We start from the raw sequence: 25,465 nt of genomic DNA on the forward strand, positions 1-25,465 counted from the left end.
GCCAGTCACATCAGTCTCTGTACAGAAGAGCTGACACTCTAATGTCCCCTCCCCCACAGTCACACACTATTATCAGTGCCGGGACAAGGTCACTTGGTGCCCAGGGCGAAGATGGCAATCTGCGCCCCCCCCCCCCCCCCCCATTTCAAAACAAGAAAATATTTAAAACAATACAAATTAAATTAGGTTTAATAAAACAGAGTTCACAGGGGAGTAGGTGTGTGGGAGCATGCACCTGAAACAGGCAGTGACGTACACATTTTGGAGGATGTATGGGAGCACTCTGGAAGATATAAGGGAGCACTCTGGAGGCTCTCTCTGGTGGATCTGGTTAGCAGCATGGCTCTCTCTGGTTAGCAGAGTGGCTCTCTCTGGTGGCTCTGGTTAGCAGCGTGGCTCTCTCTGGTAGCTCTGGTTAGCAGCTTGGCTCTCCCTGGTGGCTCTGGTTAGCAGGGTGGCTCTCTCTGGTTAGCAGAGTGGCTCTCTCTGATGGCTCTGGTTAGCAGCGTGGCTCTCTCTGGTGGCTCTGGTTAGCAGCGTGGCTCTCTCTGGTGGCTCTGGTTAGCAGTGTGGCTCTCTCTGGTGGCTCTGGTTAGCAGTGTGGCTCTCTCTGGTTAGCAGCTTGGCTCTCTCTGGTGGCTCTGGTTAGCAGTGTGGCTCTCTCTGGTGGCTCTGGTTAGCAAGGTGGCTCTCTCTGGTTAGCAGAGTGGCTCTCTCTGGTGGCTCTGGTTAGCAGCGTGGCTCTCTCTGGTGGCTCTGGTTAGCAGCGTGGCTAACTCTGGTGGTGCTAGTTAGCAGTGTGCTGGGCTGGTTAGCAGCGTGGCTCTATCTGGTTAGCAGCTTGGCTCTCTCTGGTGGCTCTGGTTATCAGCGTGGCTCTCTCTGGTTAGCAGCGTGGCTCTCTCTGGTGGCTCTGGTTAGCAGCGTGGCTCTCTCTGGTGGCTCTGGTTAGCAGCGTGGCTCTCTCTGGTGGCTCTGGTTAGCAGCGTGTCTCTCTCTCTGGTGGCTCTGGTTAGCAGCGTGGCTCTCTCTGGTGGCTCTGGTTAGCAGTGCAGCTCTGGTTAGCAGCCTAGCTCTCTCTGCTTAGCAGCGTGGCTCTCTCTGGTTAGCAGCGTGACTCTCTCTGGTTAGCAGCGTGGCTTTCTCTGGTTAGCAGCGTGACTTTCTCTGGTTAGCAGCGTGGCTCTCTCTGGTTAGCAGCGTGGCTCTCTCTGGTTAGCAGTGTGGCTTTCTCTGGTTAGCAGGGTGGCTCTCTCTGGTTAGCAGCGTGGCTTTCTCTGGTTAGCAGCGTGGCTCTCTCTGGTTAGCAGTGTGGCTTTCTCTGGTTAGCAGCGTGGCTCTCTCTGGTTAGCAGTGTGGCTTTCTCTGGTTAGCAGCGTGACTCTCTCTGGTTAGCAGCGTGACTCTCTCTGGTTAGTAGCATGGCTTTCTCTGGTTAGCAGGGTGGCTATCCATTTAGCTTCCCCCGGTACACTCCTCTCTTTCTGTTTCTGTCTTTTGGAACAGTTACAGTATAGCACTTATTCCCCCAGCTTGTTTCTGGGTTCTGGGCTCTCTCTCTCTCTTTTTTCCCGCAGCAGAGTGCATGCTGGGAGTTGTAGTCTCCTCCCTGTTGAAAACAATGGGTCGCCAATCTTTTAGGACTACATGTCCCATGATGCTCCAGTAGTCTGCTGTAATTGGCCCTACGCTCTGGCCAATGGGGAGGGAAAAGGACTCAGAGTGAGTCCCAATGAGAGAGCCGCTCTCTTCTCCCGCACTGCTGACAGGAGAAAAGGGGGGTGAGTGGGGGAGACATTCTGATATCACAGCTCGCCTCCCCCCTGTTACACCTCCGCTGTCACCGCTTCACTGATGGGGGCGGAGGGAGGGGGTCTTGACAGCACCCACTACAACTGCCAGCTTCCTTTATGTCACCCGGGAGCGGTCCCCCCCCCCACGGCACACACATAACAACGCCACTGCTCCCATCCCACCTCCAGCCAGCCTCTCAGTGTGTGACGCAGGGCAGGGAATACGAAGTGCCTCTCAGGGGGAGTATCTCCTCTGACAGGGGGTGAATAAGTGAAGTGCTGGTCTGTTCTAGGCTTGTGCCTGGTGCAGGAGCGCACTTGGCACATAGTTGCAGGTGTAGCTATTAGGGGCTGGTGTGTCCAGCCAGATTTTAGAAGCACACGGCCAGCACTTCACCTGCGCCCCCATCCTCCAGTAAATAGTACCGCCCAGGGCATGCGCCCCCTCTGCCCCCTCCACCTTGTACCGGCTCTGACTATTATTATACATTTATATAGCTCTGACATATACTGCAGTGCTGTACAGAGAACACTGAGCCAGTCACATCAGTCTCTGTACAGAGGAGCTTACACTCTAAAGTCCCCTCCCCCACAGTCACATCAGTCTCTATACAGAGGAGCTTACACTCTAATGTCCCCTCCCCCCACAGTCACATCAGTCTCTGTACCAGAGGAGCTTACACTCTAATGTCCCCTCCCCCACAGTCACATCAGTCTCTGTACAGGGGAGCTTACACTTTAATGTCCCCTCCCCCACAGTCACATCAGTCTCTGTACAGAGGAGCTTACACTCTAATGTCCCCTCCCCCCACAGTCACATCAGTCTCTGTACCAGAGGAGCTTACACTCTAATGTCCCCTCCCCCCACAGTCACATCAGTCTCTGTACCAGAGGAGCTTACACTCTAATGTCCCCTCCCCCACAGTCACACACTATTATTATTATACATTTATATAGCTCTGGCATATTTTTCCGTCCTGGTTTAGGCCTTTTTTGTGAAGCTGGTAGAATGGAGGCCAGTGGAAAGCCTGAGGGTCCGACATGGTGAGCTCCCGGCTTACGTTGCTCCGTGCCTGAAAATGCTTCAGCGGTGGCGAGTGACGGCGGAGGAAATTAAGTCTCTTCCTAGAAGGGCCCTGGAGAGGAGGGTTGTTGAATCTGCTTTTAGCGAGCCACTGGCCTTGAGGGATTGCCCAGGCCCTGTTACGAAGGAGGGTCTGCGTTTGATTAATCTGGAGAGAATCCCCTTAAAGTTTTGGGATTTGGCCTGGCTCTCGTTCCATCGCAGACTCTATGTAAAGGGCAACTTGAAGCATCGCTCTGCGGAGAACCGTGGTTGTCCAAGAGTGGAGTGTGGTGGGGTAGAGGAGATGATGGACCATTTATTGCTTCAGTGCCCCTTCAATATAAAATTCTATAAGGGGGTGGGGGGTGAGATTTTTGGATATTCCCTTTTCTGAGTTATGCGGAGTGGTCGTACGGGTCTTTTGAGACTCATCGGGATTTTGATTTTGAGACACTTTCTCTGGTTAGCTTAGCAGTCCGTTACTTCACGTGGAATGCACGGTGTCAGGTTTCCAGTCCTCCCTGTCGAGGTGGTGGTGCACAACATTTTGGGGGAGGTTGGGAAGATTCGGGGTCTTGAGAAGGACAGGTGGCGGCCCGGGGGCCTGGACAAAGGCGTGGAGGAATGTCAGGTCTCCGTAGCTGCTGTCTGTCAGTCTCTGGGTGTGCGGCTTTTCTTTCTGTCCTTTCACGTCCCCCTAGGTTTTTATAAGATCAGATTTTTGGAAAAATGCCGCATGCATGGGTTACATGTGTAATGGTTTCTTAGCCTGAGGGGGCGTTTAGGTGGAAGTTAGGGCTTTGTTGTGGTGCTTCATAATAATAATAATAATAATAATAATAATAATAATAACAACAAAATTTATCTTGGTTTGAATATTTAGTTCTGTTTATGTTTATTCTGGCAAATAATTTTTTTTTTTTTATGCTGAAGTAAGCTATTTTTTGTTTGTTTATATATAATTTTATTTATTCTGTATATATATATGTAAATATGTTTTTATTATGTTATATGTTTGTAAGATTTTTAATAAACAAAAAAATTAATGTCCCTCCACAGTCACACACTATTATGGTTTATGATACATTGTGATACATTTCTATACATTATGTTGCATATTATTATATATCGGGGTCTCTTCTCACTCTCCAGGTTTCTCTCCATCCTTAGTCTCTATGGGGACAGAATTGTGCAGTGAAGAAATATTCCGGATTCTGATGATTACAGATGTCGGTGCCCCCCCGGTATAGAGACATTGGGGGTCTCTTTCATGTGTAGAAATCAGGATCTCGGGGGATTCTGTTCTGGGAGATGAAATGATATCGAGGAATTAATGAGCAGTTTGTGGTGTTTGTAAAGTTTCATCTGTTTTTGTGGAATTAGAATTATGTGAATCTTTAATGACTTCCCAAGGCCCCTTCATAGCGACACCCCCTGCATTCTCCATAGTGTCACCTCTGTCCTTTATAGCGGCAACCCCTGCGTCCTCCATAGTGGCACCTCTGTCCTTTATAGCGGCAACCCCTGCGTCCTCCATAGTGGCACCTCTGTCCTTTATAGCGGCAACCCCTGCGTCCTCCATAGTGGCACCTCTGTCTCTATAGAGACAACCCCTGTGTCCTCCATAGTGGCACCTCTGTTCTCTATAGAGACAACCCCTGTGTCCTCCATAGTGGCACCTCTGTCCTCTATAGAGACAACCCCTGTGTCCTCCATAGTGGCACCTCTGTCCTCTATAGAGACAACCCCTGTGTCCTCCATAGTGGCACCTCTGTCCTCCATAGCGGCACCCCCTGTGTCCTCCATAGTGGCACCTCTGTCCTCTATAGAGACAACCCCTGTGTCCTCCATAGTGGCACCTCTGTCCTCTATAGAGACAACCCCTGCATCCTCCATAGTGGCACCACTGTCCTCCATAGCGGCACCCCTGTGTCCTCCATAGTGGCACCTCTGTCCTCCATAGCAGCACCCCCTGCATCCTCCATAGTGGCACCTCTATCCTCCATGGCGGCACCCCCTGCATCCTCCATATTGGCACCCCCTGCGTCCTCAATGGCACCTTTGTCCTCCATAGCGGCACCCCATGCATTCTCCATAGTGGTACCCCTGTTCTCCATAGTGGCAACCCCTGCGTCCTCCATAGTGGCACCCCCCTGTGTCCACCATAGTGGCACCCCCCCTGTGTCCTCTACAGTGGCACCCCCCTGTGTCCCCTATAGCAGCACCCCCCTGCTTCCTCCATAACAGCACACCATTGCGTCCTCCATAGTGGCACTCCCCGTGTCCTCGATAGCAGCACCCCCCTGCATCCTCCATAGTAGAACCCCCTTGCGTCCTCCAAAGCGGCACCCCCCTGCGTCCTCCATAGCGGAACTCCCCCTGCGTCCTCCATAGCGACACTCCCCTGCGTCCTCCAGAGTGGCACACTGGTATCCTCCATAGCGGAACCCCCCTGCATCCTCCATAGTGAAACCCCCCTGCATCCTCCATAGTGGAACCCCCCTGCATCCTCCATAGCGGCACCCCACCTGCATCCTTCATAGCTCCACTCCCCCCGCATCCTCCATCAGGGTCCCTCCCTGCGTCCTCCATAGTGGCACCCCCTGCATCCTCCATAGTGGCACCCCACCTGGATCCTTCATAGCTCCAGTTGCCCCGCATCCTCCATCAGGGTCCCTCCCTGCGTCCTCCATAGTGGCACCCCCTGCATCCTCCATAGTGGCACCCCCCCCTGCATCCTCCATCAGGGTCCCTCCCTGTGTCCTCCATAATGGCACTCCCCTGCGTCCTCCATAGCAGCACCCCCTGTGTCCTTCATAGTGGCACCCCCCTGCATCCTCCATAGTGTCACCCCCTTGCAACCTCCATAGCGGCACCCCCCCTGCGTCCTCCATAGCGGCACCTCCCTGCGTCTTCCATAGCGGAACCCCCCTGCATCCTCGATAGCGGCACCCCTCTGCATCCTCCATATTTGCACCCTCCTGCAACCTCTATCGGGGTCCCTCCCTGCGTCCTCCATAGTGTCACCCCCCCTGCGCCCTCCATAGTGGCACCTCCCTGCATCCTCCAAAGCGGCACTGATCTTCATCCTCCATAGTAGCACCCCCCTGCATCCTCCATAGCGGCACCCCTTTGAATCCTCCATATTGGCACCTCCTGCAACCTCCATTGGGATCCCTTCCTGCATCCTCCATAGTGGCACCCCCCCCCCCCCCACATCCTCCACTGGGGTCCTTCCCTGTTTCCTCCATCGCGGTCCCTCCTCGCTTTCAGTCAAATGGGGGTAATTATTGGAGCATTTTTACCAATACATGAGTGGCCAGAGGAATGGAAAGTCGCAGCAGCAAAGAGCCGACCGTCCAATCAGCGATAAGCGATAAGCTATCAGTAACCTCGAACCCGTCCACTCCGCCTTTTATAGAAATTAAATAGAGGGGCAGACTATATTGATTTTCTCATGATGAGTGAGAGATAATATGATGATCAGTGAATGCTTAGTGAAGCCCTAGAATGGAGGAGGAATTGGTGCTACTTGAGCATCCTGCCTACCAACATGCAGGAATATCAAACCCTGAAGAGGCTTCAGCTACAGCGAGTGACAGAATGAAAAGCTGCGTCCTGCATCATAGGGAACATTCATAAGGCACAGCTCAGTCATACGTTATGCCAGCCCACAGTTGTGTCTTCAGTTATCATTTGAACCTTGTTAGGTTTATGTGGCATCTGTGCCCCAGTGGGGGATATTTCTTCTCGCTTCCTGCTCGGAAAATACAACAGGAAGTGAGAGGAAATCCCTCCAAAGTAAACCACTAAGTCCCCAGAATCAGTGCCTCCTGTATTGGTGACACCAGACACATAGAGGGTGCATCTCCCCAGCGGGGACACAGACAGCAATGATAAGCCGGCATGGGATCCAATACTTCCCCCCCCCTCCACCCTCAGCTAAAAGAAGGTTTCATTTCTGGATACACTCCAGTTCCATCCATCTTCCATAGACGGCGAGTGATCGTTCCGTGACAGCGCCGGGGATCTGCGGAGATTTTTCACATGGAGCGTATCTGGAAACTTTTCCCTTTCCCTCTAAAAATTCCACTTGTGACCCGCCGGACTTTCCCTGCTGAGTTCATGGAAACGCCAAAAACTAAATCACTGCTAAAAATATACCGAGAGCTATTTATAGAAAGATAAACCGCAACGTGTGAAGTCCTATTTATGGCACACGGTGAGCAAATGGCGGCTTCCTCCTGGAGGGCGAGTGAGGGCCGCAGTGATGTCATCAGGATCACCGCAAGCCTCAGATAGACAGATAGACAGACGGATATGATATAGACAGTTCTATCGGAGGGTTCACCATTCCTCATAGAACCTTCTATCTGACCTCCCTATGACCCATCAATCCCTCATAGAGACTTCTTTGTTCCTTGTGTTCAAAGATCGTCCTCCTCACCTGACCTTCTCCATGATCCCCGTGTCTCCGCACACCCTCATATGACCCCCGGTGTCTCCGCGCACCCTCATATGACCCCCGGTGTCTCCGCGCACCCTCATATGACCCCCGGTGTCTCCGCACACCCTCATATGACCCCCGGTGTCTCCGCGCACCCTCATATGACCCCCGGTGTCTCCGCGCACCCTCATATGACCCCCGGTGTCTCCGCACACCCTCATATGACCCCTGGTGTCTCCGCACACCCTCATATGACCCCCGGTGTCCCTGCACACTCTCATATGACCCCCGGTGTCTCCACACACTCTCATATGACCCTGGTATAATGACCCTCGGTGTCCCCGCACACCCTCATATGACCCCGGTATAATGACCCCCGGTGTCCCCGTACACCTTCATATGACCCCGGTATAATGACCCTCGGTGTCCCCATACACCTTCATATGACCCCGGTATAATGACCCCCGGTGTCCCCACACACTCTCATATGACCCCGGTATAATGACCCCCCCATGTCCCCACACACCCTCATATGACCCCAATATAATGACCCCCGGTGTTCCCGTACACCTTCATATGACCCCGGTATAATGACCCCCGGTGTTCCCGTACACTCTCATATGACCCCGGTATAATGACCCCCGGTGTCCCCGCACACTCTCATATGACCCCGGTATAATGACCCCTGGTGTCCCCGCACACTCTCATATGACCCCGGTATAATGACCCCCGGTGTCCCCGCACACTCTCATATGACCCCGGTATAATGACCCCCGGTGTTCCCGTACACTCTCATTTGACCCCGGTATAATGACCCCTGGTGTCCCCGCACACTCTCATATGACCCCGGTATAATGACCCCCGGTGTCCCCATACACCATCATATGTCCCCCGGTATAATGACCCCCCGATGTCCATGGACACCCTCATATGACCTTAATATAATGACCCCCGGTGTCTCCTCACACTCTCACTTAACCCCGATATATGACCCTGGTATAATGACCCCCGGTGTCCCCGCACACCCTCATATGACCCTGGTATAATGACCCCCGGTGTCCTCGCACACCCTCATATGACCCTGGTATAATGACCCCCGGTGTCCCCGCACACCCTCATATGACCCTGGTATAATGACCCCCGGTGTCCCCGCACACCCTCATATGACCCCAGTATAATGATCCCCAGTATAATGACCCCCGGTGTTCCCGTACACCTTCATATGACCCCGGTATAATGACCCCCAGTGTCCCCGCACTCTCTCATATGACCCCTCGGTATAATGACCCCCGGTGTCACCATACACCATCATATGTCCCCCGGTATAATGACCCCCCGATGTCCATGGACACCCTCATATGACCTTAATCACCCCCGGTGTCTCTGCACACTCTCACTTAACCCCGATATAATGACCCCCAGTGTCCCCGCACACCCTCATATGACCCCGATATAATGACCCCCCGGTGTCCCCGCACACCCTCATTTGACCCCGATATAATGACCCCCGGTGTCCCCGTACACCATCATTTGTCCCCCGGTATAATGACCCCCGGTGTCTCCGCACACTCTCACTTGACCCCGATATAATGACCCCCAGTGTCCCCGCACACCCTCATATGACCCCGATATAATGAACCCCGGTGTCTCCGCACACTCTCATATGACCCCCCGGTATAATGACCCCCAATGTCCCCGCACACCCTCATATGACCCTGATATTGCCTAACTGCGGCTATTTATACCCCAGACGGTGCAGATTCCTCCTGGCAGCAGATGATCCGAGAAGATGGAGCTGATTTTAGAAAGTGACCGCCGACGGGGTCACCGAGGACACATCGACTCACCCTGTGTCACTGGTCCTCTGTGAGATTAAAGGGGCCCTATCAGGGGAAGAATACAGGAGGGGCCATTGCTGGACTGCTAACCGCAGGCTCTGGGTGATCATCTTCGTTCCTCGCCTCATTACCGAGTTCCTCTGGCCCAAAACAGTATGGGGAGCCCCGATATCTCAGAGCAGTATGGGGAGCACCGCTATCCCCAAGTAGTACGGGGAGCCCCGATATCCCAGAGCAGTATGGGGAGCCCCGCTATCCCCGAGTAGTAAGGGGAAACCCAATATCCTAGAGCAGTAAGGGGAGCCCCGCTATCCCAGAGTAGTATGGGGAGCCCCAATATCCCAGAGCAGTAAGGGGAGCCCCGCTATCCCAGAGTAGTATGGGGAACCCCAATATCCCAGAGCAGTAAGGGGAGCCCCGCTATCCCCGAGTAGTATGGGGAGCCCCAATATCCCAGAGCAGTATGGGGAGCCCCACTATCCCCGAGTAGTATGGGGAGCCCCAATATCCCAGAGCAGTATGGGGAGCCCCACTATCCCCAAGTAGTAAGGGGAGCCCCGATATCCCAGAGCAGTATGGGGAGCCCCGCTATCCCTGAGTAGTATGGGAAGCCCTGATATCCCAGAGTAGTATGGGGAGCCCCGATATCCCAGAGTAGTATGGGTAGCCCCAATATCCCAGAGCAGTATGGGGAGCCCCGATAACCCAAAGTAGTATGGGGAGGCCTGATATCTCTATGCAGAATAGTGGAACCCCAATATCCCAGAGCAGTATGAGAGAGCCCCAGAATCCCTGTGCAGAATAGTGGAGCCCCAATATTCCTGTGCAGAATAGTGGAGCCCCAATATCCCAGTGCAGTATGAGAGAGACCCAAAATCCCTGTGGAGAATAGAGGAGCCCCGATATCCCAGTTTCTTATAGGGGAGCCCCGATATCCCAGTGCAGAATACTGGACCCCTGATGTCCCAGGTTGTTGTTTTTTTTAGGGGTGCCCTGATATCCCATGCAGAATAGTGGAGCCCCGGTATCCCAGTATATTGTGGGAGGGCCCCAATATCCCAGTGCAGATTTTACAAATTCTGGATGGACTGCAGAATAGTGGAATCCCTAATATCCCAGTGCATTATAGGAGAGCCCCGATATCCCAGTGCAGAATAGTGGAGCCCGATATCCCAGTGTATTATGAGGGAGCCCCAATATCCCAGTGCAGAATAGTGGAACCCCTGATATCCCAGTGCATTATAGGGGAGCCACAATATCATGAAGCAGTATAAGAGAGCCCCAATATCCCTGTGCAGAATAGTAGAGCCCCCCAATATCCCAGTGCATTATAGGGGAGCCTCAATATCCCTGTGCAGAATAGTGGAGCCCCAATACCCCAGTGTCTTATAGGGGAGCCCCAATATCCCAGTGCATTATAGGGGCCCCTGATATCCCACTGCAGGATAGTGGAGCCCCGATATCCCAATGCATCATAGATGAGCCCCAATATCCCAGTGCAGAATAGTGGCGCTCCAATATCCTAGTCCAGAATAGTGGAGCCCCAATATCCCAGTGCATTATAGGTGAGCCCCAATATCCCTGAACAGTCTACTCCATATGATTGCAATCATTGGTTGGTCCATTAATGGCGTACAGGCTCTGATACGAATCGTGTTAAATGGGGGCACGTGGCGTGCGTCCGGCCGGCGATGGATGAGCGGACATATGAACATGTGAGATGGTCCAGAGACATGAGGAATGACAGCTGCCGGTGCAGCCAGACGGCCCATTAAAGCCGAGGAAAGATTAAAAAGATACGCGATTATTAATCCAATCACGGGGGGCGATGAGGCGGTGAACGGTCAGACAGAAGATGAGCCGTGCCCAATCATATCACCGCCATGCACTTTCTGGCTGATTAATCCGCCTGGTCATTGGCTGCGTCCAGATATCCCCCTCGCTCTGCTCCGTCGCACCTGTGGATTCCTCCTGCCAAATAGGATTTCTGCGTCGCAGTCACTAGAGCGGAATAAGAGGGGGCGGCCAGACAGGATTTCATGGACTTAGGGGCCCAGCGTCCATCCTCAGGGTCTACAGAGGGACCCGCATGTGGGCTTGGGATTTACACGTTCATGGAAGACTATTCAGCGTTTGTACTGACTTGGCCACAGGGCTTGCTATCTACTTCAGCCAGTAATGGGATGAAGGGTACAGAGTGGTAACTAATAGCAACCACATTCTACCAGACTGCATCGCTAAAACCTGTCCAACATAGATGAGTGAAACAATTAGGTATCCACTGTGATCCCTGCAAAAAAATAAAACATTGCCCCTTCCTAAAGACCCCTGCATGCAAATCTACCAGGATCCCAGGGTGCTGTGTCTGTGCCGGAAGGAGATTGGGTGCACCCTGACCCTTCTACACCACCACTGCCCAGGAGGAGCTATAGGTCACTGAGGGTCAATGTCACTTAAAAGCTCCTGCTGCACTGATAAAGAAAGTCCATAATTCTGTTACAGAATCAATTAATTAATCAGTGTACAGGAACCGGAGTGTGGGCCCCCATCTCCCAGAATCCAGTGTGTCAGTGACTGCCATTGACCTGAACCCTATGTACAAAGTGCAGGCTAATTTGGCACTCTACAGGGCAAGTATTGACTTTGGTGTCTTTGAAGAGCATGAACTGATCTGGCACCCCCTGCAGAGCATAGACTGACTTGGCGCCCCTTGCAGAGCATGGACTGACCTGTCACCCTTGGTAGAGCAGGGGCGGACCTGGCACCCCTTGCAGAGCATGGGGTCAGGGCTGGGCTCAGCCCTTCCTTCCCTGAGCAGGGAAGGAAGCAGCTGTTGGTCAATTGCCAGCTCCAATCTTTTCCACAGTGACTCACCTGATGATGATATCCTGCTCCTCATTCCTGCTGGTTACTTAAGCTGTTCAGTTCAGATCCTCTCTGCCTTCCCCTGGTCAACATATCAGAGACTCTCTCCTGTGTACCCTTTCCCTTTAAAGACTTGCTTGGCTGACGTCCCTTCTGGTTCCTGAACCTGCTTGCTGTTCCACTACACTGATTTTCTGGTTTACTGAATTCCTGGCTTGTCCTGAAGTATGCTGATCCCTGGCTCCCTGACGTCCTGGCTTGTCTGACTATCCGTTTTGGTTTCCGAACTCTGGCTATGTTTTGACTATATTTGCTGTTTACCTTTTACTATTATTATTATTAAACCAGTGTGATTTTTACTGCACTTCTGTCTCGATCTGATTCATGGTTTCTGACAGTAGGCAAAGGCCAAGAATTCAGAAGATGCAGTCAGTCCCCTTGTTGGTAATATTTTTTCCAGATTGGATGAGCAGGATCACCGCATTGATCAGTTTGTCATGGCGTTACAGACGCTCCTGAGTCACATGGCTCACCTGGAATTTCCCACTGTGGTTGCTCCTGCCGCTGCTCCAGTCTTTGTGCAGGTACCCGCCTTGAGTATTACCTCTTTAGAGGTATGTCTGGTTCCACTCCGCTTCCCCATCGATCCAGTCCAATGCAGAGGGTTTCTTAACCAGGTTGAGATATACTTTGAGATGCTGCCCCAGGCGTTTCCCACTGACAGAAGCAAAGTAGGTTTCATGATATCTTTGCTTTCTCAGAGAGCCTTGGCCTGGGCAAACCCTCTATGGGAGATGCAAAAAAAACCATTGTCTTGAGTTACCCAGAGTTTGTGGCTTCCTTTAAAACGATATTTGACGTTCCCGCATGCTTCAATTCTGCTGCCAAGTGCCTCATGTCCATCAGAGTACGAGAAGTTTGTACGAGGAGGATTTGGATTTTGTGGGAATTTTAGAAACCTGGTTCAACAGCTCTCATGATTGGCTGGTAACCATTCAAGGGTATTCCCTTTATTGCAGGGATAGAGAGGGTAAAAAAAGGGGAGGGGTATGCCTATATATCAAGAATGATGTACAAGTAAATGTGAGAGATGACATCACTAAGGGAGCTAGGCAGGAGGTGGAATTCTTATGGGTGGAGCTCCAAAGGGATGAAGCTAAGGGGAAAATAATACTGGGAGTATGCTATAGGCACCCTAACCTGAGGGAGGAAGGGGAGATGGACCTCCTATCACACGTTGGATTACCAGTAAGAATGGGAAGTGTTATCATAATGGGAGATTTTAATTATCCAGACATAGACTGGGTCAGAGGAAACCGCGCATTCATTTAAGGCTCGCCAGTTCCTAAATGTCTTGCAGGACAATTTTATGGGTCAGATAGTAGATGCACCAACTAGAAATAAAGCATTACTAGATCTACTGATTACCAATAATACAGACCTGATCACAGATGTGGAAAAACGGGGCAATTTAGGTAACAGCGATCACAGGTCAATTGGCTTCAGTATAAATCACACAAATAGGAAACATAAGGGGAATACAAAGACACTGGATTTCAAAAGAGCCAACTTCCCTAAACTACGAGCCTTGCTAGAAGGCATAAATTGGGATAAAATCTTAGGAACAAAGAACACGGAGGAGAGATGGGTTTGCTTTAAGAGCATATTAAATAAGGGCATTAGCCAATGTATCCCATTGGGTAATAAATTAAAAAGAGCGAACAAAAGTCCTGGATGGCTTAACTTCAATGTAGAAATGCATATAAAAAGGAGAAGGCCTTCAAAAGATACAAGGTTGAGGGATCATCATCAGCATTCAGACTTTATAAGGAATGCAACAAGAAATGTAAGGGTGCAATTAGGGCGGCTAAGATGGAACACGAAAGACAAAAAGCATGGGAAAGCAAAAAAAACCCCAAGAAATTCTTTAAGTATGTAAACCGTAAAAAAGGGAGGACAGACCATATTGGCCCCATAAAGAATGAGGAAGGACATCTGATTACAAAGGATGGGGAGATGGCGAAGGTATTTAATTTATTCTTCTCCTCAGTCTTCACAAGGGAATCGGGGGGCTTCAGTAACCAAAACTGCATTGTTTATCCTCATGACACAACACAGGAAGCACCTCCATGGTTAACAGAGGACAGAATTAAAATTACACTTGGGAAACTTAACATTAATAAATCACTGGGACCAGATGGTTTGCATCCGAGGGTACTTAGGGAACTCAGTCAAGTAATTGCTACACCATTGTTCCTAATTTTTACTGACAGTCGACTGACTGGAATGGTACCAGCTGATTGGAGAAAAGCCAATGTAGCACCAATATTAAAAAAAGGGCACAAAATAGATCCCTGGGAATTACAGACAGTTAGCCTAACATCAATAGTATGCAAGCTCTTGGAGGGGATGATAAGGGACTATATACATGATTTTAGTAGAGAGAACAGAATCATTAGCTGTAATCAGCATGGATTCATGAAGAATCGTTCTTGCCAAACCAATCTATTAACCTTCTATGAGGAGGTGAGTTGCCATCTAGATAAAGGAAGGCCCGTAGACGTGGTGCATCTAGATTTTGCAAAAGCATTTGACACAGTTCCCCATAAATGTTTACTGTACAAAATAAGGTCCGTTAGCATGGACCATAGGGTGAGTACATGGATTGAAAACTGGTTACAAGGGCGAGTTCAGAGGGTGGTGATAAATGGGGAGTACTCGGAATGGTCAGGGGTGGGTAGTGGGGTCCCCCAGGGTTCTGTGCTGGGACCAATCCTATTTCATTTGTTCATAAATGACCTGGAGGATGGGGTAAATAGTTCTCTGTTTTTTTCGGACGATACTAAGCTAAGCAAGGCAATAACTTCTCCGCAGGATGTAAAAACCTTCCAAAAAGATCTGAATAAATTCATAGGGTAGGCAACTACATGGGAAATGAGGTTCAATGTAGAAAAATGTAAAATAATGCATTTCGGTGGCAAAAATATAAATGCAATCTATACACTGGGGGGAGAACCTCTGGGGGAATCTAGGATGGAAAAGGACCTGGGGGTCCTAGTAAATGATAGGCTCAGGAAAGGCATGCAATGCCAAGCTGCTGCTAACCAAGCAAACAGAATATTGGCATTAAAAAGGGGATCAACTCCAGAGATAAAACGATAATTCTCCCGCTCTACAAGACTCTGGTCCGGCCGCACCTGGAGTATGCTGTCCAGTTCTGGGCACCAGTCCTCAGGAAGGATGTACTGGAAAAGGAGCGAGTACAAAGAAGGAACAAAGCTAATAAAGGGTTTGGAGGATATTAGTTATGAGGAAAGGTTGCGAGCACTGAACTTATTCTCTCTGGAGAAGAGACGCTTGAGAGGGGATATGATTTCAATTCATAAATACCGTACTGGTGACCCCACAATAGAGAGAAAACTTTTTCACGGAAGAGAGTTTAACAAGACACGTGGCCACTCATTAAAATTAGAAAAAAAGAGTTTTAACCTTAAACTATGTAGAGGGTTCTTTACTGTAAGAGCGGCAAGGATGTGGAATTCCCTTCCACAGGCGGAGGTCTCAGTGGGGAACATTGATAGTTTCAAAAAACTATTAGATAAGCACTTGAACGACCGCAACATACAGGGATATACAGTGTAATACTGACATACAATCACGCACATAGGTTGGACTTGATGGACCTGTGTCTTTTTTCAACCTCACCTACTATGTAACTATATAACTATGTAACTGTTGCCGATTACGTCATTAAATTCCATACTCTGGCAGCAGAGGCTGCTTGGAACAATGAGGCCCTCGTGGCTGCTCTTTCTCATGGTCTATTGGATTCCATCAAAGATGAGATAGCAGATATACCCACTGAGGTGGAGAAAGACTCTCTTTTAAGGAGCGCTTATGGAGGCCTCCTGTACATTTGTCTCCAAGCTTTGCAGTCCCACCCTTGCCTCCCTCACCTCCCATTCCTCCTGGTACCGAGCCGGTTAGTGAGGGTGAACCCATGCCCTTGGGCTTCACACGTCTCTCTGCGGATGAGAGAACCTTTAGGAGGAGGGAGAGATTGTGCCTTTATTGTTGCCAGGCTCTTCACTCTTTGAAGTCTTGTCCTACCCGTCCTGGGAATGCCCAAACCTTAAGATCCTGTAGCAGACAGACCTTAGGTGGCGTTGGTTCATCCCCAGTTGTTCAGAAGGATAAGCCCCTGGTACCGGTTATCCTTTCTTGGTCTGAGTCCTCCATCGACATACAGGCTCTAATCGACTCTGGGGCTGCAGGCCTGTTCATTGATGCTGTCTTTGTATTTAAGCACTCGATTCTGCTGCAGCTTCGTGCCACTCCACTTGCCATTGAGGCTCTTGAAGGGAGACCTCTACAGCCTGCCAATGTGACCCATGAGACTGTTCCGTTGTCCATGGCCGAAGGGCTCTTCACCATGAGATAATCCAATTCCAAGTCATTTTCTCACCTAAGTTTCCGGTGGTTATTAGTTATCCTTGGTTACAGAGGCACAACCCCTCTTTTGATTGGCGTCGTGCTGAGGTTCTTTCCTGGTCGCCACAATGCAGCAAGGCATGTTTTCAGAAGGTGGCTAAGGTCCTGTGCACCTCTTCACTCTCCTCCCTGCTGGAGGAGTACTGTGATTTTAGCAATGTCTTTGACAAAGGTCAAGCCGGAGTTTGCCTCCACACTATCGTATGATTGACCTTCGACCTAGTGCCATACTCCGTGTCTGGGTTTACCCTTTGTCAGTCTAGGAGGATAAGGCCATGGAGGAATATGTTGCAGATGCACTTTCTCAAGGATTCATCCACAAATCCTCATCTCCTGCTGGTGCTGGTTTCTTCTTTGTGAAGAAGAAGAGTGGTGAACTGAGACCTTGTATTGCTTATTGGGGTCTCAATCATTTCACGATCAAGAATGCTTATCCAACTCCGTTGATTACGGAGTCATTTGACCACCTCAAGGGAGCAACGGTTTTCGCAAAACTTGATTTGGGAGGGGCATCCAATTACATAGTTACATAGTAGGTGAGGTCGAAAAAAGACCCAAGTCCATCAAGTCCAACCTATGTGTGATTATATGTCAGTATCACCTCGTGAGGATTAAGGAGGGCGACGAATGGAAAACTGCATTTAATACCAGAACAGGTCATTATGAGTACCTCGTAATACCATTTGGCCTTTGCAATGCCCCGGCAGTTTTCCGGGAATTTTTCAATGACTTCCTCCTTTTTCAAGTTTCTAGAGAGCCATGACACAGACGTCTGTCGTGTGCTTCAGAAGCTGAGAGAAAACAATCTCTATTGTAAATTGGAGAAGTGCGAGTTCCAAACAGGTTCATCTCCTGGGTTATGTCATTTCCACTGCTGGTTTTTCGATGGACCCAGTTTCCTGATTTCCTGGCTTGTCCTGAAGTATGCTGATCCCTGGCTCCCTGACGTCCTGGCTTGTCTGACTATCCTTTCCGGTTACCAAACTCTGGCTATGTTTTGACTACGTTTGCTGTTTACCTTTTACTATTATTATTACTAGTGTGATTTTTACTGCCCTTCTGTCTCGGTCTGATTCATGGTTTCGGACACATGGACTGACCTGGCACCCTTTGTAGAGCAGGGACTGGCCTGGCACCACTTGCAGAGCATGAACTGACCTGGCACCCTTTGTAGAGCAGGGGTTGACCTGGGATCCCTTGCAGAACAGGGACTTCCCTATCACTGCTTGCAGTGCAGGGGCTGACCTGGCACCCTTTGCAGAGCAGGGGCTGACCTGGCAACTATTGCAGAGCAGGGGCTGACCTGGCAACCCTTGCAGAGCAGGGGATGACCTGGCAACCCTTGCAGAGCAGGGGCTGACCTGTCACCCCTTTCAGAACATGGACTGACCTGGCACCCCTTGCAGTGCTTGGACTGACCTGGTACCCCTTGCAGAGCAAGGGCTGACTTGGCACTCCTTGCAGAGCAGGGGCTGACCTGGCATGTCTTGCAGAGCAGGGGCTGATCTGGTATCCCTTGCAGAGCAGGGACTGGCCTGGCACCCTTTGTAGAGCAAGGACTGGCTTGGCATCCCTTACAGAGCAGGGTGCTGGCTTGGCACCCTTTGTAGAGTGAGGACTAACATGGCACGCTCTGAAGTGCGACAACTGATTTGCATGCTATGCAAAGTGGCGACATCTTTGGCACCCTTTGCAGAGCAGAGACTGACTTGGCACCCCTTAAAGTGAAAAGACTGACCTGGCACCCTCTGTGGAGTGGGGTTGACAGCCTTTGCATAGTAAAAAAGGACTCAGCACCCCGAGGAGTGGAGATTGGACTGACACCCTCCGCAGGGCTGGAATGGCCCAGCTGGTTCCTGACAGAGTCCTGGTACTCCTCTATGTCTCCTCCAGGTTAGTGATGACTTTTCCAGTCTTCGCGACTCCAGACAAAAATGGTGGAGCCATCCGTCTGATGATTTCTCAGAGAGTCTCCAGGTTCCTCTGGGGAGGGCCAATATTGCCTCCTTCCGAATTCTGTATAGCAGACTGGAGCATCATTAGATTAATTAGCTCTGTTTGTTGGTCAGTTCATGGTGGAGCTGGCCCTTGGGAATCACTTGAGAGAGTGTGTGAGATACACCGAGAAAAGTGAAATGATTCCATGAGCTCATCAGTAATGGAACCACCAGTCTGGGATTGAGAAGATTTCTTGTCAGAGATTTGTCTCATTAACTGATTGCACAAGCTTGCCTAAGGCCTCATGTACACTGCTGCTGCTAAACGGACGTTTAGGAGCAGTTGGGCGTTTTTTTTAACTGCCCCTGAACTCCCCTCTATGTTATCTTATCTGTCAATGTACACAGGGTCGTTTACAGTCGTTTCTAGGCAGTTGAGTTTAGAGGCATTTTTGGAACACAACAAAATGCATTCAGAAGCTGAGTTTACAGGCATTTCAAGCACCAAACACTTGCATTTAGCCGTGTTTCATTTACAGGCGTTTTTCATTTTGGCTATTTGAAAAAAAAAATGTTTTTTAAAAAAACGCTTCTAAACGCAAACGCGGCAAAACGCCGCTAAACGTGGCATGTAAACATGTCAAGTTAAATCGTTCAAGTGAAGTTGTAAAAACGACCCATGTACATAAAGCCTAATGCCGCGTACACACGAACGGACTTTACGGCAGACTTTGCGATGGACTTTACGACGGACTTTACGACGGACTTTCTGAATGAACGGACTTGCCTACACACAATCAACCAAAGTCCGTCGAATTCGTACGCGATGACGTACGACCGGACTAAAACAAGGAAGTTCATAGCCAGTAGCCAATAGCTGCCCTAGCGTGGCTTTTTGTCCGTCGAACTAGCATACAGACGAGCGGACTTTTTGACCGGACTCGAGTCCGTCGGATAGATTTGAAACATGTTTCAAATCTAAGTCCGTCCAACTTTTGAGAAAACAAAGTCCGCTGGAGCCCACACACGATCGAATTGTCCGACGAAATCCTGTCGGTCGGGCAAAGTCTGCTGTAAAGTCCGCTCGTGTGTACGCAGCATTAGGGTTTGGTTAGGGTTCGGGTATGGTTAGATGGTTAGGGTCAAAGTGTTAGGAATAGAGGGTTAGAGTGTTAAGGTTAGTGGGTTAGAGTTGTTCTTAGGGTTAGAGTTAGAGGAATAGGGATAGATAGTTATAGTTACATCATGGTAAAGGTTAGGATTAGAGTGTTAGGGTGAGAAGGTTTTGGTTAGGAATGGAGGGCTATGGTTAGAGGGTTAGGGATAGGGCTTGTGACAGATTCCCCCGGGACAGAGGCTTTTGGAGGGGATTGAATGCTAGCCTCTTGCCTACCGACTATGGGCCCTGGCATTTGAGGGAGCTACAAGCATTTAGGAAGATATTCTGTTATGTAATGCAAAAGGACATTATTAAGGAGAGCTTGATGGTCCCTGCCAGCTTGGGACTCAGTGGATAGATGTCAGTGAAAGGAATGCTGATTAATGAGATCTGGAAAGCCCGGATCTTTCACCCAATAGTTTATTGTGCTCATTAACACACATTTGTCTCTAAGCAAACTATTGGGATTGTGTTTATACTTATGTGTATTGTAAGTTGTAAGTGAGGAGACAGCAAGTCTACCCTGAAAGGTCATATCTCTGAGTCACCTAGTCTGGGTAAATGATTTAATAACTAGCTCATGTTAATTTATGTTTCTGGTTACAGGTGTATTGTTAGAGTAATATGAACAGGAGGGGGGAACCTCCTCTTCAACTGTATATAAGACTGTATTCTTGTTCTAATAAACAGTTCATGTTCAGCAACCAAACGAGTATTGCCTTGTTTATTGTTGGGAGCGGTTGGAATATCTGATATCTATATTCAGACTGGGAGGAAGCGGTATATGATGAAAGCACTTAAGCAGAGTCAAAATTGGTGGCAGCAGTGAGACGCTTCCTGCAGTCTGGGAAATCCAAGCCTCTACATGGATCCAAGATCAGGATAGCAGACTTCAGTCACCCCAGCAGAGATATGGATCTGGCATCAGAGTTCCCAGGGCTGCTGCAGATTGTCCTTTCAGCATACCCCAGGACTGTGTCTGAGGATGAATACCTGGAGTTCAAGCTATTTCTGATGTACTCCAAGACTGGTGTTGTCGGGTTACTATAGCCAGGTCCATTGGTCTCGTGTTCAGGACTTAGGAAGCGATATACTGATGGAAGCACTCAAGCAGAGTGTGGGACGTTCCATCACAGGGCTAGAGGGTTGTTGGGGTTAGAGTGTTAGAGGGTTGCAGGGTTATGGTTAGGGTTAGATAGTTATGAATAACATTAGAGGGTTGTGTTTAGAGTGTTAGGGGTTGGGTTTAGAGGGATAGAGCTAGAGGATTGTGGTTAGGGATAAATGGCTAGGGTTGGAGGGTTAGGGTTGTGGTTAGGGTTGGAGGGTTAGGGTTAGAGGGTTGCTGGGGTTAGAGTGTTAGGGTTACAGGGTTATATTAGCATGTTAGAGTTAGAGGATCGTCGTTAGGGATAGATGGCTAAGGTTAGAGTGTTAGGGTTAGGGGGATATGGTTAGGAACAGAAGGTTATGATTAATGTTAGAGGGTTACGGTTAGAGGGTTATGCATAGGTTTAGAGGGTTGTGGTTAGAGTGTTAGGGTTAAAGCTAGAGAATTAGGGATAGGGGGTTATAGTTAGATGATCATGGTTAGGGTTAGATGGTCATGGTTAGGATTAGAGGGTTAGAGTTAGAGGAACATACAGTAGCTAGAGATAAATGGCTAGAATTAGGGTTAGAGGGTTAGGTTTGGGTTAGAGGGTCATAGTTATGGTTTGGGTTAGGGATAGATAGTTATAGTTCGAAGATCATGGTTAGGGTTAGAGGGTCATGGTTAGGGTTAGATGGTTAGGGTTATGGTTGGGGTTAGAGTGTTAGGGTTAGGAATAGAGGGTTATGAATAGGTTAGAGTTAGAGGATCATGGTTAGGGTTAGAGGGTTGGCGTTAGAGGGTTGCTGGGGTTAGAGTGTTAGGGTTACAGGGTTATATTAGCATGTTAGAGTTAGAGGATCATGGTTAGGGATAGATGGCTAGGGTTAGAGTGTTAGGGTTAGGGGGATATGGTTAGGAACAGAAGGTTATGGTTAATGTTAGAGGGGTATGGTTAGAAGGTTATGCATAGGGTTAGAGGGTTGGGGTTAGAGTGTTAGGGTTGGAGGTATAGAATTAGGGGTAGGTGGTTATAGTTAGATGATCATGGTTAGATGGTCATGGTTAGGATTAAAGGGTTAGAGTTAGAGGAACATACAGTAGTTAGAGATAGATGGCTAGAGTTAGGGTTAGAGGTTTAGGTTTGGGTTAGAATGTTTGGGTTACCGTTAGAGGGTCATAGTTATGGTTTGGGTTAGGAATAGATAGTTATAGTTAGAAGATCATAGTTAGGGTTAGAGGGTCATGGTTAGGGTTAGATGGTTAGGGTTATGGTTGGAGTTAGAGTGTTATGGTTAGGAATAGAGGGTTATGAATAGGGGTAAAGGGTAAGGGTTAAAGCATCATACTTAGGGTTTGGGTTAGGGATAGATGGTTATATGTAGAGGATCATGGTTGGGGTTAGATGATTAGAGTTAGGGTTAGGGGGCTATGGCTAGGAATAGAGGGTTATGAATAGGGTTAGAAGGTTAGGGTTAGAGGGTCATGGTTAGGGATAGATGGCTAGAGTTGTAGGGCTAGATGTTTAGGGTTAGAGAGTCATGGTTAGGGTTAGAGGGTTAGAGTTATGGTTGGGGTTAGAGTGTTATGGTTAGAGGGTCAAAGTTTGAGGGTTTGAATTGGGGAGATGAAACACTTTCTGTTTGCAGAGCCTGGAAGTCAGATGAGCCTCTGAGATTTATCATACGGACTATCGGAGAATCTCATAACTGCCAATCAGAAAGGACGGAGAATGACAATGGGGCATCACAAACAGTTCTTATCAGAGACACTTTGAGGGTTGCTGTAAGGACACCTACCATGCTGGGTTCACCAGCAAGGTACACAGATGGCGCACACACTGTGGGGTGATGGATGTAAAATAAAAAAACAGGACAGGGGAGTCCACTAGACAGTAATGAAAACACCACTGTAATGTCTCACTTCTCCTTGCTTTGTGCACTGGTCCAAATCATTTGGTGGAGGGGGGATCATAGTGTGGGGGTTGTTTTTCAGGGGTTGGACTTGGCCCCTTGGTTCCAGTGAAGGGAACTCTTTAGGAGTCAGCCATAGGCGTGCGCAGGGGGTGTGCCAGATGTGCCTGGGCACACCCTAATCGCTGCGTGCTATGCTGATTCCCCCTATCGCCTGGGCCCCCCCCATGTTGTGGTCCCAGAATGGAGAGTGGGGGAAGGGGCTAGTAAATATGTCATTTATCGACCCCTTCCTTTTCTAATTGAACACAGTGAACCCGCTCACTCACTGTATTAATTTATAACACAAGCATAGTAAACTGTGTTTACTATGCTTCGGTTTGTGAATGAACAAGAGGCCGTTCAGCACAGAGCACTTCCCATTCATTCATTGTCCAGTGCAGCTGAGGCTGCAGAGAAAGGTGTGTGTGTTTGAGCTTTGGGATACACACGCTAATGCAATAGGCTGAGCAACCTATGGAGTCAGCATAACAAGACATTTTGGACAATTTCATCCTCCCAACTTTGTGGGAACAGTTTGGGGACGGCCCCTTCCTGTTCCAACATGACCGCCCACCAGTGCACAAAGCAAGGTCCATAAAGACATAGATGAGCGAATTTGTGGTGGAAGAACTTGACTGGCCTGTACCTCAGCCCGATAGAACACCTTTGGGATGAATTAGAGTGGAGACTGCGAGCCAGGCCTTCTCGTCCAACATCAGTGCCTGACCTCACAAATGCTCTTGTGGAAGAATGGTCAAATATTCCCATAGACACCCTCCTAAACCTTGTGGACAGCCTTCCCAGAAGAGTTGAAGCTGTTATAGCTGCAAAGGGCGGAGCCAACCCAATATTGAACCCTACGGACTAAGACTGGGATGCCGCTAAAGTTCATGTGTGTGTAAAGGCAGGTGTCCCAATACTTTTGGTATTATAGTGTATGTTTGATGGGACCTCACACAGCAGAACCACCAAGGGGCCCCTCTGTCTCCATCTGCAAATCCTCTGATTGTTGTTCCAAGTCATTCAAAAGCATTTTCCAAATGTACTGCCTGCATAGATCACTGTGTAATCAGACAGCTCCGGGCCCCCTCACCACCGGGCCCCCCGTACAGCCGCATGGTGTACGATAAATATAGTTACCTGTGCTGGGTGACCTCAGAAGATCTTCTGTTGATCTCAGTGAACTTTAGGAAGGCTGAGGGTTGTAGTCTGAAAAAATGAATAGTGATTGTCTTGTCCTGCGTAACCTTTAAAGGCCTTCCATTGACCTTGATAATAGCCAGGGATGCTGGGGGTTGTAGTGTGGGCAGATGAGTAGTGATGCTCTGCGCTGGGTGACCTCTGAAGATCTTCCATTGAGCTCAGTGATTTCCAGGGATGCTGGAGGTTGTAGTCTAGACAGAGGAGTAGTCCTGTGCTGGCATGGTGCCCTGTGTTTGGTGACCTCTCAAGATCTTCCATTGATCTCAGTAATATCCAGGGATGCTGGGGGTTGTAGTCCGGACAGAGGAGTAATCCTGTGCTGGCATGGTGCCCTGTGTTGAGTGACCTCTCAAGATCTTCCATTGATCTCAGTGATATCCAGGGATGCTGGGGGTTGTGGTCCGGACAGAGGAGTAATCCTGTGTCGGCATGGTGCCCTGAGTTGGGTGACCTCTGAAGATCTTCTGTTGATCTCACTGATAACCAGGGAGGCTGGAGATTGTAGTCCGCACAGGTGAGTAGTGATTTTCTTGTGATGGGTAACCTCTGAAGGTCTTCTATTGATCACAGTGATATCCAAGGAGGTTGGGGGTTGTAGGCTCTGACGAAGAGGGCTCGTCCATTGAAACGCGTTAGCCTTTGGATGCTACGAGGGCACACCACTGGCTGAGCATTGTGGATCTTGAGGTCATCTCGATGGCAATTTACTTGCCTATGCTTTCTTAGAGTTTGTAAGTAGATTACTTTTTATCATTCAATAAAAATGGTTATGTTGGTAATGCACTAGGTCGGTGCACCCTTTCTTTTGTTGTTGTTTTCAGGTTGGGGGTTGTAGTCCGGACAGAGGGGTAGTCCTGTGCTGGTGTGACCTCTGAAGATCCTCTATTGACCTTTATAATAGCCAGGGATGCTGGGGGTTGTAGTGTGGGCAGATGAGTAGTGATGCTCTGCGCTGGGTAACCTCTGAAGATCTTCCATTGATCTCAGTGATTTCCAGGGATGCTGGAGGTTGTAGTCTAGACAGAGGAGTAGTCCTGTGCTGGCACGGTGCCCTGTGTTGGAAGACCTGTGAAGATCATCTATTGATCCCAATGATATCTGGGGGAGCTGGGGGTTGTAGTCCTGTGCCGGCAAACTGCCCTGCATTGGGTGACATCTGAATGATCCGAGATCTTGTGCTGATATCAGTGATATCCAGGGAGGCTGGAGGTTGTAGTCCAGAGGGAAAAGTGGTGATTGTCCTGTGCTGGGTGACCTGTGAAGATCTTCTATTGATCTCAGTGACATCCAGGCAGGCTGGTGGTTGTAGTTCTGTGCTGTGTGACCTCAGATGATCTTGTGTTGATCTCAGTGATATCCAGGGAGGCTGGGGGTTGTAGTTCAGGGAGAAGAGTGATGGTTGTCTGGTGCTGGGAGACCTGGAAGATCTTCTATTGATCTTAGTGATATCCAGGCAGGCTGGGGGTTGTAGTTCTGTGCTGTGTGACCTCAGAAGATCTTGTGTTGATCTCAGTGATATCAGGGGAGGCTGGGTGCTGTAGTCCTGTGCTGGGTGACCTCAGAAGATCTTCTATGGATCACGTTGATCTCCAGGGAGGCTGGGGGTTGTAGTCCTGTGCTG

Source organism: Aquarana catesbeiana, linkage group LG07 (genome assembly GCF_042186555.1).
Source record: "Aquarana catesbeiana isolate 2022-GZ linkage group LG07, ASM4218655v1, whole genome shotgun sequence".
Classification (NCBI taxonomy): Eukaryota; Metazoa; Chordata; class Amphibia; order Anura; family Ranidae; genus Aquarana; species Aquarana catesbeiana.